The following is a 12762-nucleotide window of genomic DNA, read 5'->3' as shown; positions in this document are numbered from 1 at the left end:
GCACGAAATAACGTTCCCAGCGTTCACTTCGCGCTCGTGAATAGTACTATATAGGTTGATTAGGGTACTATAATAGGATAGAACTTTAAAAAAAAAAACACCGGTTGCTAACACTGGGCCACGGTCCGCGGCGTACTGTGTTACTCCGCTGGCCGATCGCAATAATAAACGAAATCAACTTTCTAATGTTTAAATTAAATAAACCAGGTGTCAGAATTCTAGAGCTCATAGCTTTCTCTTGTGATGAGCTTTTTGTTTAGATGGCAAAAAAAGTTTTAATAAAGGGCTACCTTTTTTTTTGCAGGGGAGGAAATCTTTATGGAGGTCGTGAATATGGGCGGAGCATCACTGCAGACTTAAAGGTGCAGTGAAGAGGAATTTGAACTCGTCTTTTTGCCACGGGAACTCAATCTACACATTTCCAGCATTCTTAGAAACATAGAATTATTGCCCTGTGTGGCAGATTTCCCTAATTAAATTGAATGAAATTCCGGCTCCCGCCTTTATTTTTTTAATTCTCCCCGTACGGTGGGTGGAGTCGACCTACGCGTGGAGTGCCTTTCACCCAGTCCCGTGGCGGCTTGCCGCTCTGCCATCGGTGGAGTAATGCGTAGTAATCCGTAGTAGCAAATAGTCAGCGCGTATTTTTATTTCTGCGGGCTTATTCTGCGGCTGTATCATCTGCGAATGAAACTATTTATTCACGGAAACCTAAAAAAGAAAATAAAGCGAAAGCAAAGCCTCCACGGAACAGGCTGAAAGGCACTCCATGCGTTGGTCTACTCTGCCCACCGTACAGGGAGAATTCAAAAAATAAAGGCGGGAGCCGGACGTTAATTCGATTTAATTAAGAAATTGGCCACACAGGACAATAAGTCGAGGTTTCTAAGAATGCTCGGAACGCGTAGATTGAGTTCCCGCGGCAAAAAGACGAGTTCAGACTCCTCTTCACTGCAGACTTAAGTTGTATCCGACTACAGCGCGCGTAGCAAGCAAGCGCTAGCGGCTGCAACGTCAAGTGGCCAAACAAACCACTAAATTCCTAAACTTGAAAATTAACAAAGCATCAACATAAAAACAATAAACAAAGTGCATCTGATACTTTCATGTTAAACTAAGCACTTACAGCTGGCATAATGATTTATTTTCGCTTGAAACAGTTAAAACCAGGTTGACATAGACTGTGGACTGTGTCGCTACCGTGCGTAGCTGCGGCGCGCAGGATGCAAGGAGGGCTGAGCGCGAGCTCGCTGGGCGATGGCCGTGACTATAGCTCGCACCCTTGCACCCTCCCAAAATGGTTCAAAGAATGGTAGTTTTTTTTTTTCAAACGAAAATCCATTTACAACGGTACAGTACGCACAATGCTATAGGACCCATAGCCAGAGGCTAGTTTCAGGTCCATCACAGTAATGTACAATTTAAATGCGGCACGCGAACACGACACATGCGTTCATAAAGTAAAAGTCACATTCTCACCAATTTAGAGATAAACAAGAACGAGCGTGCACAATACACACATCCTCACAAAAAGAAAAACAATACACCATAACTTTACATATTCATCAGGAACGTTTTCAAAGATTGCACAAAGTTTCTTTTCAGTTTAATATCGTCAGGTATACCATTCCAAATCAAAACTCCACTGAACTCTATTAGTCTTTGCCCGTAACTATTGCGACACACTTGTAAGTTGAAATGTTTGGCGCCGCCCTAGTTTCCCTTTTAGGTCTGATAAATAGGCTTTGCGGAAGTGGGTCATTAATTTGTAAGATTTGCTGAATTGTCTGCGCTACCTTTAAAGTGAATATGGAATGAAAAGGCAGAGTACGGGTTGTTTTAAAGAGGGGTTTGCTATATTCAGATAATTTTGAAGAAATAATTTTTACTGCTCTCTTCTGTAATCGAATTACAGGTTCGAGATATGTAGGATACGTGTTACCCCATGACTGTATGCAATACATTAGTTGACTCTGTATAAAAGCAAAGGATTGAAAAATCGAAACATTCTCGCGCTTGCAGTAAAACACGACAACCATAAGCTAACTTTGTGCAAACCTGTTTTACTTGATTTTTCCAGTGCATGTCATAGTCAAAATGTACAGCAACATATTTGAAATTATTTACTCTTTGTAGTGGCACGCTATTTAAATACAATGCAACATCCTTGTAGTTTAACTTTTTTCCCCTTGAGCTAAATACAGTGTATTTAGTTTTCTGAATGTTGACGGAGATATTATTCTTAGTGAACCAGTTAAGGAGAATTTCTAGTTCTTCATTTATTTTATTGTTTATTTCGTTTATCGTGTCTCCTATAAATATTAAATCTATGTCATCGGCGTACATTAATGCTTGGGAATATTTTAATATGGTAGGAAAATTATTCACGTATAACGAGAATAAAATTGGTCCCAAAACTGATCCCTGCGGGACTCCGCTTAACACGACCTGCGCCTCAGAGATAACGTTATTCATTACCACATGATGTATTCTGTTTGAAAGATAACTATTGAAAAATTCTGATATTTTCCCTCTAAACCCATACTTGAAGAGTTTATCCACAAGAATTGCATGATTAACTGTATCAAATGCCTTTTTTACATCTAAGTACACAACTATAACAATCTTGTTGTCGTGGAGGGCTCTGTTTATAGTTTGTGTTAGCACACACCCCTTAGTTGCACCCTTAGTAAAGGTGGGATCGTTACAGTTGCACCCCTTTTTCCGACTAACCAAAAGGGTGCAAAGTATGCTTGTCGCAGCCATAGTAAGGGTGGGATCATTAGAGTTGCACCCTTTTTCGGGCTGCTTTACAGTTTTATAGGTTTGTATTGCTTTAAAAGGCACTGATCAATTTTTTTTTGGGGGGGGTTGCAGTCTTGAAGGGAACCCAAACATTTTCTACGAAAAGGTTCCAACGACATGTCTAGCTTTGCACTATAGTTAAGGCATCTCCAAAAATAATTATAATATCTAGATGTGTCTTTCACGGTGTTTCTGAACACGCATGCTTTGGAGTCACATTTGTGAAGTCTGCTTGACGTTCACTGCGTGATTTTATTGAATATATTAAAAAAACAGCCTCTTAAAGGAGCCTAACTTTCCGCAAACTCACTCGCACAGTAACGCGATGTTATAATGTGGCTCATATTTTTGCAAAAGGAACATAAACAGGTGTAAGCTTAACTAGAATGAGTCATACAAAGCTGCTGCGGGGACAGTGTTCAACACAAAAGACACCACTGCTACCCGCAGTACTTACTTGACAGCGCATACTTTCTCTAAGTTTATATATATACCAGTTCACCGAACCCCTATTTGGAGTCAGTGATGCGTAGCACTTCACCTGAAATTATTTAGTTAATTATCGCATTATGAGGGCGCAAATCGCAGTCATAGCTGCCGCATCAAGGCTGGAGTTGTCATTCAATGGAAAGCTCGAATAGCTCACATCGTTTTAAAATCACGCTTGATTGATCAAATGCAATGTTGTTCGGCAACTCAAAGAACACCGGTACACAATTATGCACCCTTGCACCTGAAGGAGCTGCAACACCCTTGCACCCGTGCACCATTAAAGGGTGCATGAGTGCATTAAAAGTGCTGACGTGCTCAGTGCACCCTTTAAAAAAAAAAAGAAAAATAAGAGTGTGGAAAAAGTGCAGTCATTAGCACCTTTAAGGGTGCAAATTTCTTTACTGCGTACCGGGCGACGAGGGGAGGTCCACAGGGTACTCATCCATAGCGGTGCCGCGAAGAGCAGGACGAGCTCACGCATACCCCGATGGCCGTCGTGGAGAGAAGCTGAACAATTGACGAGGGATCCGCGTTTGAAACACGGCAGACGAGCGGCAAGGGTTACGTGCGAACTCAGGGGCCCCCAAAGTTAGCACCCCAATGATAGACCTGCACATTTTGGATCATGCTCGATGCACGAATTCAGAAGACAGCGCACGCCGTTTCGGGCGTGCACCGTTGCGGCTGCAAAGATGAAGGGGCTGCCGCCTGCAAGCAACTGCCCACTGAGAAAAACGACGAGCCTAATGATCCCTCCATAATTGGATGCCTTTCTGCAGAAACCTCTGTCATCTATTATGAATCTTAAACAGGGCAGCGCGAAACACCTGCCTGCGGATCTGTCTTGGCCTCCCGAACAGCTCCTCCACCTCGGGAACAGTTCTCGAAGTCATCGCCGCTCAGGTAACGATTCTAACCCATCTACGTCACGTACTTCAAGGGAATAAATATTTCCTGCACCAACTCCATATAACCCACAGCAATTCCGGCTTTGGTCAAGCTGTGCAGCTATTGCATCTTCCTGCCATCAATCAGCCACGTAAACTGCTACTGGCTACAACTTTTCCTTCTTGGACATCTCCCCTCTTGTAATCAAACAGTTAATACCTAATGTCACAGCTAAAAACGGCATGCTCACGCTGCGCTGCTACAAGCTGCCCTGAACTATTTAGCCGAGCAGTATTCGCAAGACACACACATCTTCACTGATGGCTCAAGTTCTCCCGACTCCTCATCATGGGGCCTTTATGTGCCCTCATCAGGCCAAATGCTTTCATGGTGGTTAAAGCGTAGGACATCCTCCACCATAGCAGAGCTATACGGAATAAAAGAAGCTGTCTCCTGTATCGTGCGACATAACCCAGGATGCTGGGTAACCTTCACGGACTCGCAAGCAGCGCTACACACCTTGTCCAACCTACTGGAGAAGACAAATCACCAGCCAGTTTCTGAATTGGGCACCTGCACCCACTTTCTGTTGCTGAAGGCCACTGTACATTTTTCAATGTACTCCAGCTCACAGCGACATTCTGACCAACGAGAGAACAGACGAAGGAGCCCGGAAAGGTCTACCGCACCGTAACTATGAGCGCGTTATTTTCACAAAATCAGACGCGGCCCAACTCACCAAAACGATATATCCAGGATGAAAACAACCACCGCTGGAACACCCCAAGTCATCATTTCCCCTTTCTCCATTCCATCGACCTACAGCTCAAATCAAGATTACCACTAGGACTTCCGCGTCATCTAGAAACAATTTATCATCGCCTTCATCTCAGCGTTGCATTTACGAACAGTCTACGATACCGTTTCAAGCAAGCAGGCAGTCCGTATTGTGCAGTGCTTAAGGTCAGGGGGTTCGCAGGGGGTCTCAGACCAGCCACCAACATTGGCAAGGGGTCTGAGACCTCTGTACTGTATTACAGAGACTGCACGAATCTGAAGCGGACAACCTTTTTTTGTTCTTGTCAGAGGGATCAGAACATTCCTACTCTATCGCTTCGAAAATTTCACTGTGATTTTTTAGTAACAATCATGAACATGTTTTCTAAAACTCGAGACGGAGAAAAATAAAAGTGGGCAGCACTACACAAAGGCTGGAAGAAAAAGGGAAGCTCATAGGCTTACATCACAAGTCAGTCCAGTGCTGGTCACTCGGCTCAAAAGCTGCACAACACCGAGCCAACAACAACGAGCACACTTGCAGAGAATGTGGATCGCTTGTTTCCTGTGCTTTATAAATTGGACAAACAACGACCTTTAAAAATGATTTCTCCCCTTTGTATAAAACGATGTGTAAGTAGGCCACCAGCCGCTTTCTCTCTTTATTTTCCTGTGAAGCTGTGCTTGAATCACTACAGACCACCCCTTCAATGGAGGCAGACTTTAAGCTCTGGTATTGTGACAACTGCGTCTCAATTGAGACTGTACTTCATATTATCTTTGCTTGTCCAGCGTACGCCAACGAACGTGCTCACTATGAACAATGCATGCACTCCGTCACCCAAGTGCCACTCACAGTGGAATCTATTTAAGGCGAAAGCCTTTAAAGCCTCATACTGTCGTTAGCAGCTGTGTCGGCAGATTTGTCCGCGTTTCGGCGTCACTACTTAAAAAGACACGGTGTCGAGGCTGGTAGTCGAACCAGGGCCATTGGCATTTGTAGCGGAGACGCTACCACTCCGCCACGAAGGCTCAAGGTTTGACCATGAATAAAGGCGCATCTAGTGAATGCATGGGTTTCATGAATAGAATAAAAGGAATAAAAATAAAAATATGAAAAGAAACAAAAAATAATGAAAATAAGAAAAGGAACAAAAATAAAAATAAAATAAAAAATATGGAAAAAAATAAACAGAAATAAGCAAATAAACCAAAAACACAATGAAAAAAAGAAAATATGAAAAATAAAGAAATAAATAACAAACAAACGGAGCCAGTAAAAGCTTTCGCCTTGCAGTACTTTATAGAGCCAAAGTGCCGCCTTAATTTTTTAGGTCCTTTAGGCTGCCACAGACAGTAGCTACGTGCAATGATATTCTTATTTGCCTATTTAGACGCTATTGGTGTTTTAGACAAACTCTGAGTTTCCCGAACGCTTGATCACCCCGCTGCACATGCACAGAATATGAGTTCCGTCTCATCCAAAGAAGCCATCATGCAGTGAAATATTGCGTTAACACTCTTCAATGACCGCACTCTCTTCTACCACCCTTGTTCCATCTTTACTCCCCTATTCCCTTCCCTACACAGAGTAGCATGTCAGCGAATATTCACGCGTGGGTAAAATGTCTGCTTTTAATGAAAGAGCTACTTCTCTCTCTCTCTCTTTCTCTCTCTCTCTCTCTCTTTCGCAGCAATAGAACCCGTCTTTTGCCCCGTACACCGCAAGCCTGAAAAGCCCTCCAAAATTGGATGCTTTCCCGCAGAAACTTCTGTCAGCAATGAAATGTCTTAAGTAGGGCTGACAATAAAGCCAGCTCTTCTGCCATGTATCCATACCGAGGCCATAAAGCCCACCAAAGCTTCAATCGCCTTCAAGACGCCTTTCAGAGGGCAGAGATGGGACGCGCCCTCTGAAGTCTTCCTTTAGGTGTATCATTAGGACAGATCGAATCCTGACGGTAAAGGGCCTCTTGAAAGCGTTTATTTTGGTCGAAAATTCCTTTCTATCCATTATGTCTAGAATAAACGTTTTTTGTGTGCTATAGTCGTCTACAACTCAAGAACGAAGTGGCTTTTCCCTGTCAAAGGACCCCCTCCAAGTCAATGGCGTCGGATGAATCTCATCAGCTTGTAAGCCTGACAGTGAAGGAAGCGGCATATGAAAGGGATAGTCCCCTCAGTGCACCTAGACCCCGTTAGCAGATTCATGAGAATCGGACGACTTCATTGGCTGGAAGGGGCCCTTTGTCGGGGAAAAGCCGCCTCGTTCTAGGGTTGTAGCAATCATTCAGTCAAACTGCAGTACTGGAACTTCTTTACTGAATGCAATTATTGTATTTAAAGAGCTGCCCTTAGTCATCAGTCTACAAAATAAAGCTTACGGTAGTTATAAATGATTCTATAATAACGATTTCTCCCTCCTCATTTATTTAAAGCCTCAGAACAGTTATTATTCCTATTCACTTTGCAACAAAAATATTAGAAATTCGCGCCATTTTTTTATAAATTTTCGTTCAGGGCGCCACTGTTACATACCAGATGAGCATGTCTGATTTCATTTGAAACACACTTTTCGTAAAAATGTTATACTGATAACAGATGTCTGCTTTTCAATTTAGGTCATTTTACAAAATGAACACGTGGTTAAAGAATATTTTTGGAAAATAACTACAGCTCAGAAAAAATGCACTTGGTAACAGTGGGTCACGGTCCACGACGTCCTCTCTTACTCCGCTGGCCAATCCCGACAGGGAACAAAATCAGCTTTTTAATATCCTACTGTATGGAATAATCCAGAGCCATCAAAAATAGTTGAGCTTATAATTTCGTCTCGAGATTACCTTTTTGTTCAGATAACAAGAAAATTTTAGCAGCGGTCTAATTTTGGTCACTGGGGAATTCTGCTCGGCAGCCCTGAAAGCGAGCCGAGGTTCACTGCCGACTTAAATTGTATCCGACTTACACGTTCTTAATAGTCTGTCATATCACTAGATCTGCATTTATTGAATTGGAGCCCCCTGTAATATCAGTAGCAGTGGTCATGTGCCTTAGAATTGGCGAAAAACGACGCTTCAAACGAGTCCATGGTAGAGAGTGGTTAGTCACATGGTTCTCGATGATCACAAAGTGAACAAGGGAGGAAAGAGATTCAGGGTGATTGCCAATGTTTCGACAAGAGGACTTGTTTTCGTCTGGGAAGCGTTCATCACTGGCGAGGTTTAAATAAGGTCTTCCATCCGACCAGAAAGGCCCTGTGAGGTGCAGGAGGGCGTGAAGAGGATTGTCCAGCTGGCCTGCAAAACAGTAAAAAGAAGAAAAAAAAATTGCCGACGATTACGTTACTTCCTAATGCGAAATTTGAGCGCAGCTCATCAGCTGTCGATATACTGAGGCAAAGAATTCGAGCAAGGCATGTATGTACAATTACAGACAACTTAATTGTTATTTTGAAGCGAAAAGCTTCACTACGCTCAACACCGCGCTCCGCGTGAGCCGGCGTATGTCGGAGCACGAGTGATGTCACGTACGGCGCAGGCTACTGCGCATGTGCGCCGCCGCTTCTCCTCCTCGCCACCTTTTGACCTTTCGCCGCAGCCGAGCGCAGTGCGCATTTCAAAGGAGGGGTATTTGAGGCGCGCTTGCCCATAGAACAGGCGCACGCTGCCGCGCGCTATGCGTCATCGTTTGACGTTCAAAAAACGAGAATATCCAATGGGAAAATACAATGGAAACCTTAGGGAGCGACCACTTCATCCTTAACTTAGAAATAGCCGCAGGAGAAATGAAGAGATGCCTAGGGATTGCCAAAATCACAGACTGGGAAGCCTTCAGAAACCACAGCGACGAAATAATAAAACCGATAACCAACATAGAAGAGTGGAGCACGGAGCTTACGAAGGTCAGACAGAAATACACGAAGATGATCGTTCGCACGGAACAACACCCAGACATAGACAGCCACCTTCTTCACCTATGGGAAGCGCGAAGAAGCCTTATCAGGAGATAGAGGCAGCAAAAACACAACAGGAAACTCAAGCTTAAGATTGCAGAACTGACAAAGAAGGCATCAGAGCACGCAGACAACATCGAAACGCAAAACTGGCAACAATTCACGGAAACACTTAGAGGAACACTAGGCATGGCCCGAAAGTTGGAATATACTAAGAGCTTTGATAGACCCCACAAAAACCAAAACGGAAAGCGGCAAGTCCATGAAAAGACTACTCCCCACCTTCCCTGGAACGGAAGACGAACTAACACAAGCACTGAGGGGAAAATGCTACGGCACAATCAGGCACCCAAAGCAAGACCAAGAATACACCGGCGAAAACAACCCCGAGATGCATAGGCCAATCATCGAGGAGGAAGTAAGGGCAGCCATAGGGGAAGCAAAAAAGAATACGGCAGCCGGAAAGGACCGAATAAATAACGCTACCATTAGAAACATAGACACGGCCATCGCCGAGCTTACCAAGTACCTAAACGATATCTGGGAAAAAGGAATCGTGCCGGCGGAATGGAAACATGCAGAGGTAATTATGATACCCAAGCCGGGTAAAAGACTCCAAATTGAAAACCTAAGACCAATCTCCCTAACCTCCTGTCTAGGGAAGATATACGAGAGGGTGATTAATGAAAGGATCACAAACTACATGGAGGACGAGGGATATTACCCTGATGCCACGTTTGGCTTCAGAAGGGGACTGTCCACGCAAGACGTACTCCTACAATTAAAGGAGGATGTCCTCACTGAAATACCAAGAATCGGCGAACACATAGTGCTAGCGCTCGACATAAAGGGAGCCTTCGATAACGTGGGACATGCGGCCATCATGGAAGGTCTCAATAACGTGAAAAAGAGCCTTCCGTTATGTCAAAGCATTTCTGACGGAACGAACGGCTACGATATGCATCGGAAATACAAGATCGAAGAGCTTCACGGTGCCAAACAAGGGTACCCCGCAAGGCTCAGTAATATCACCGCTATTATTCAACATAGCGATGATAGGACTCACGAAAGTACTCGACAAGATAAAAAAACATCAGCTACGCAATGTATGCAGATGACATAACAATATGGACAAACCCTGGCTCCCTAGCAGCTAAACAAGAGCGGCTACAAAGAGCGATCGACCATACTGAACAATACGCCAGGGCCAGAGGATTATCGTGTTCAGCAGAAAAATCAGAATACGTAAGAATCAAAAAAGGTACACGAAAATACGACTCCCAAATCACCCTGAAACTCGGAAACGAGACAGTACCTGAGAAAACGGAAGTCAGGGTACTTGGAATATGGCAGCAAAACATAGGACGATGCAGCAAAACCATCGCCTCTGTTAAGAATACAACAGAGCAATTCCCCAAAATCGTGCGAAGAGTCAGCAGTAAAAAGGAGGGGATGCGAGAACAGGACACCCTAAGACTCATAGACAGCCTCGTCATGAGCAGGGTAACGTACAGCCTCCCCTACCACGCTAACTAAACAAGCAAGAGACTCTGCAAATCGACACCATACTACGCAAAGCGTACAAAACGGCACTCAAACTTCCAATGTCCACACCAACCGAAAAACTAATGGCCCTGGGAGTATCGAACACCTTCGACGAACTACGAGAAGCGCAACGTAGTGCGCAATTAGACAGACTCACTCAAACCAGAACGGGAAGACACCTACTGGAGAAACTACGGCTACCTCTAGGCACACAAAGAGACAAGGAACAGATTAATAATGAAGACAGAAACAACATCCGGGTAAGACCAATACCTCAACACATGGATCCCAATATACATCATGAAAGACGACGAGCCAGAGTCCGAGCATTCACCAGGGAACTCAGCGACAATCCCAACGTAGTCTACACGGACGCAGCAAAGTACCGATACCAACGCAAAACGATCGCCGTTGTAACAGACGAAGGAGGGCAAGAAATAACCAGCGCAACGATAAACAACCCAAACATAGAAGCTGCTGAAGAAGCCGCCATTGCTCTGGCAATATCGCACGGCAACGCAACAGGACACAACCTCACTATAGTGACGGACTCCAAACAAGCATGTAGAAACTACACAAGAGGCAGGATCGACAGCATCGCCAATCATATTCTACACACGACGAGAAGACACAAAAAACACTAAACATAGTATAGTGTGGGTTCCCGGACATAAGGGGATGAGGGGCAAAGTGGCAGCAGACGAGTTAGCTCGAGGGTACGTCAACCGAGCAGACTCAGCACTTTGCACCACAGGCACCTTTGGCCCAGTTACCCCCACGTACTCAGATATACTCGATCATTACAGGGGTCAGCGGAAATTTCGCTACCCAGCCCCACACAAAAGGCTCACCAAAGAAGAGGCGGTAAACTGGCGCAGACTACAAACAGGTACCTACCCACACCTGCACAAACTATACAAGATTTTCCCTACACAATATGCAGACGAATGTCCGTGGTGTCAGGGTAAACCTACACTAGAGCATGTCACATGGACCTGCCCTATGGCAGACTTAGAGCCGAGAATAAACAACCCGAGTGTGATGCAGTGGGAGCACTTGCTGGCCAGCGAGGACGAGGAAGCGCAACGATTTCTTGTACGCCAAGCCACGATGGCAGCAGTCAAGTGCGGCATCCTGGACCAAGGATCGACCACGGCGCCCAGTGACCCGTGAGGGTCAAAAACACTAGAAATTTATGAACAATAAAGTTTTTTCCATCCATCCATCCATCGCCACAAGCGCGTGTTTACCGCGGATCACCGCAACTTTTCGCTTCTAAGCCCCAGCCAATTTTTCACACATATTCCTTCTTCAAGAAACACTCCACTAACAGTTCTTATCGTCACGAAGGAAGCGCTGTGGACGGAGAAATAGATGGATATATGCTCGACTTGCTGCACCAACGCCTGGTTCTCAAAGACGAGGTCCGCGCAAGTATTTCGCGAGGTTGTCACAGCTGTGGGAGCCGTTACGAGCGAGAGGAACGGGACGTTCTCCCGCATAAGTGGCAAAAAATTCCCGCTCGTCCTCATATCTACATTGAAGTCCCCACCCACCCTGCCATCCTGGCAGGTGGCAGCATTTCTGGCACAACGTTGTCATTGCCAAAGCATGCAGCGCACATCTGTCGCTACCGCCACGTAGAAGAGGGAAGTTATGCGCCTTCCCTCTGGTTCAGGTGTCCACCGAGATGTGTGAGACAGATACCGCGCATTTCCTCTCATCAAAAACCGACTTAAAATTTTACCCTCTGCTTTCCAGCCCCTCCCCCCCCCCCCACCCGCTCTACTGGTTTTGCAGCTGTGGGAGACAGTTACTGCGCATTTCCTTTCCTCAAAAACAGTACCGAAGACACTTTGCAAGTTATAAAGTGTGCTTGGCGAAAGCCTTTTGGTCAACCCACTGCCGCTAGGCATGGTGAACAGATTTCGGGAGCTCCGGGAAGCCCACTTGACTAACCAATACACACGTCTCTCGAAGACATCGCCGGGTCGCCGCCTCCTTGCCCGACTACACATCCAACACACCACTCTCATGGAAGAGCGCGTACGTATTCCATCCCAGTGGAGATGCGCCCTCCACGTGCGCCCTCTTCCCGCGAACATGAACCGTGAGGACCATAATGGCCGGCGCCTGGCGCGGGCGGAAGCCCTGGCCCGCCACTATGGATCGAAACCCGGCGTATTCTACGTGGATGCCTCAGGCCCCCACCATGGGGGATGGTACACAGCCGCAGTCGTCCACCAATTCAAAACAGTGAACGGCCTTACTTTCCGAGCCCGTGACATAACACACGCGGAGGA

This window comes from Amblyomma mixtum, chromosome 1 (genome assembly GCF_055824585.1).
Source record: "Amblyomma mixtum isolate Tamu chromosome 1, ASM5582458v1, whole genome shotgun sequence".
Classification (NCBI taxonomy): domain Eukaryota; kingdom Metazoa; phylum Arthropoda; class Arachnida; order Ixodida; family Ixodidae; genus Amblyomma; species Amblyomma mixtum.
The sequence above is the reverse complement of the archived record's forward strand: the minus strand, read 5'-3'. Positions refer to the sequence as shown.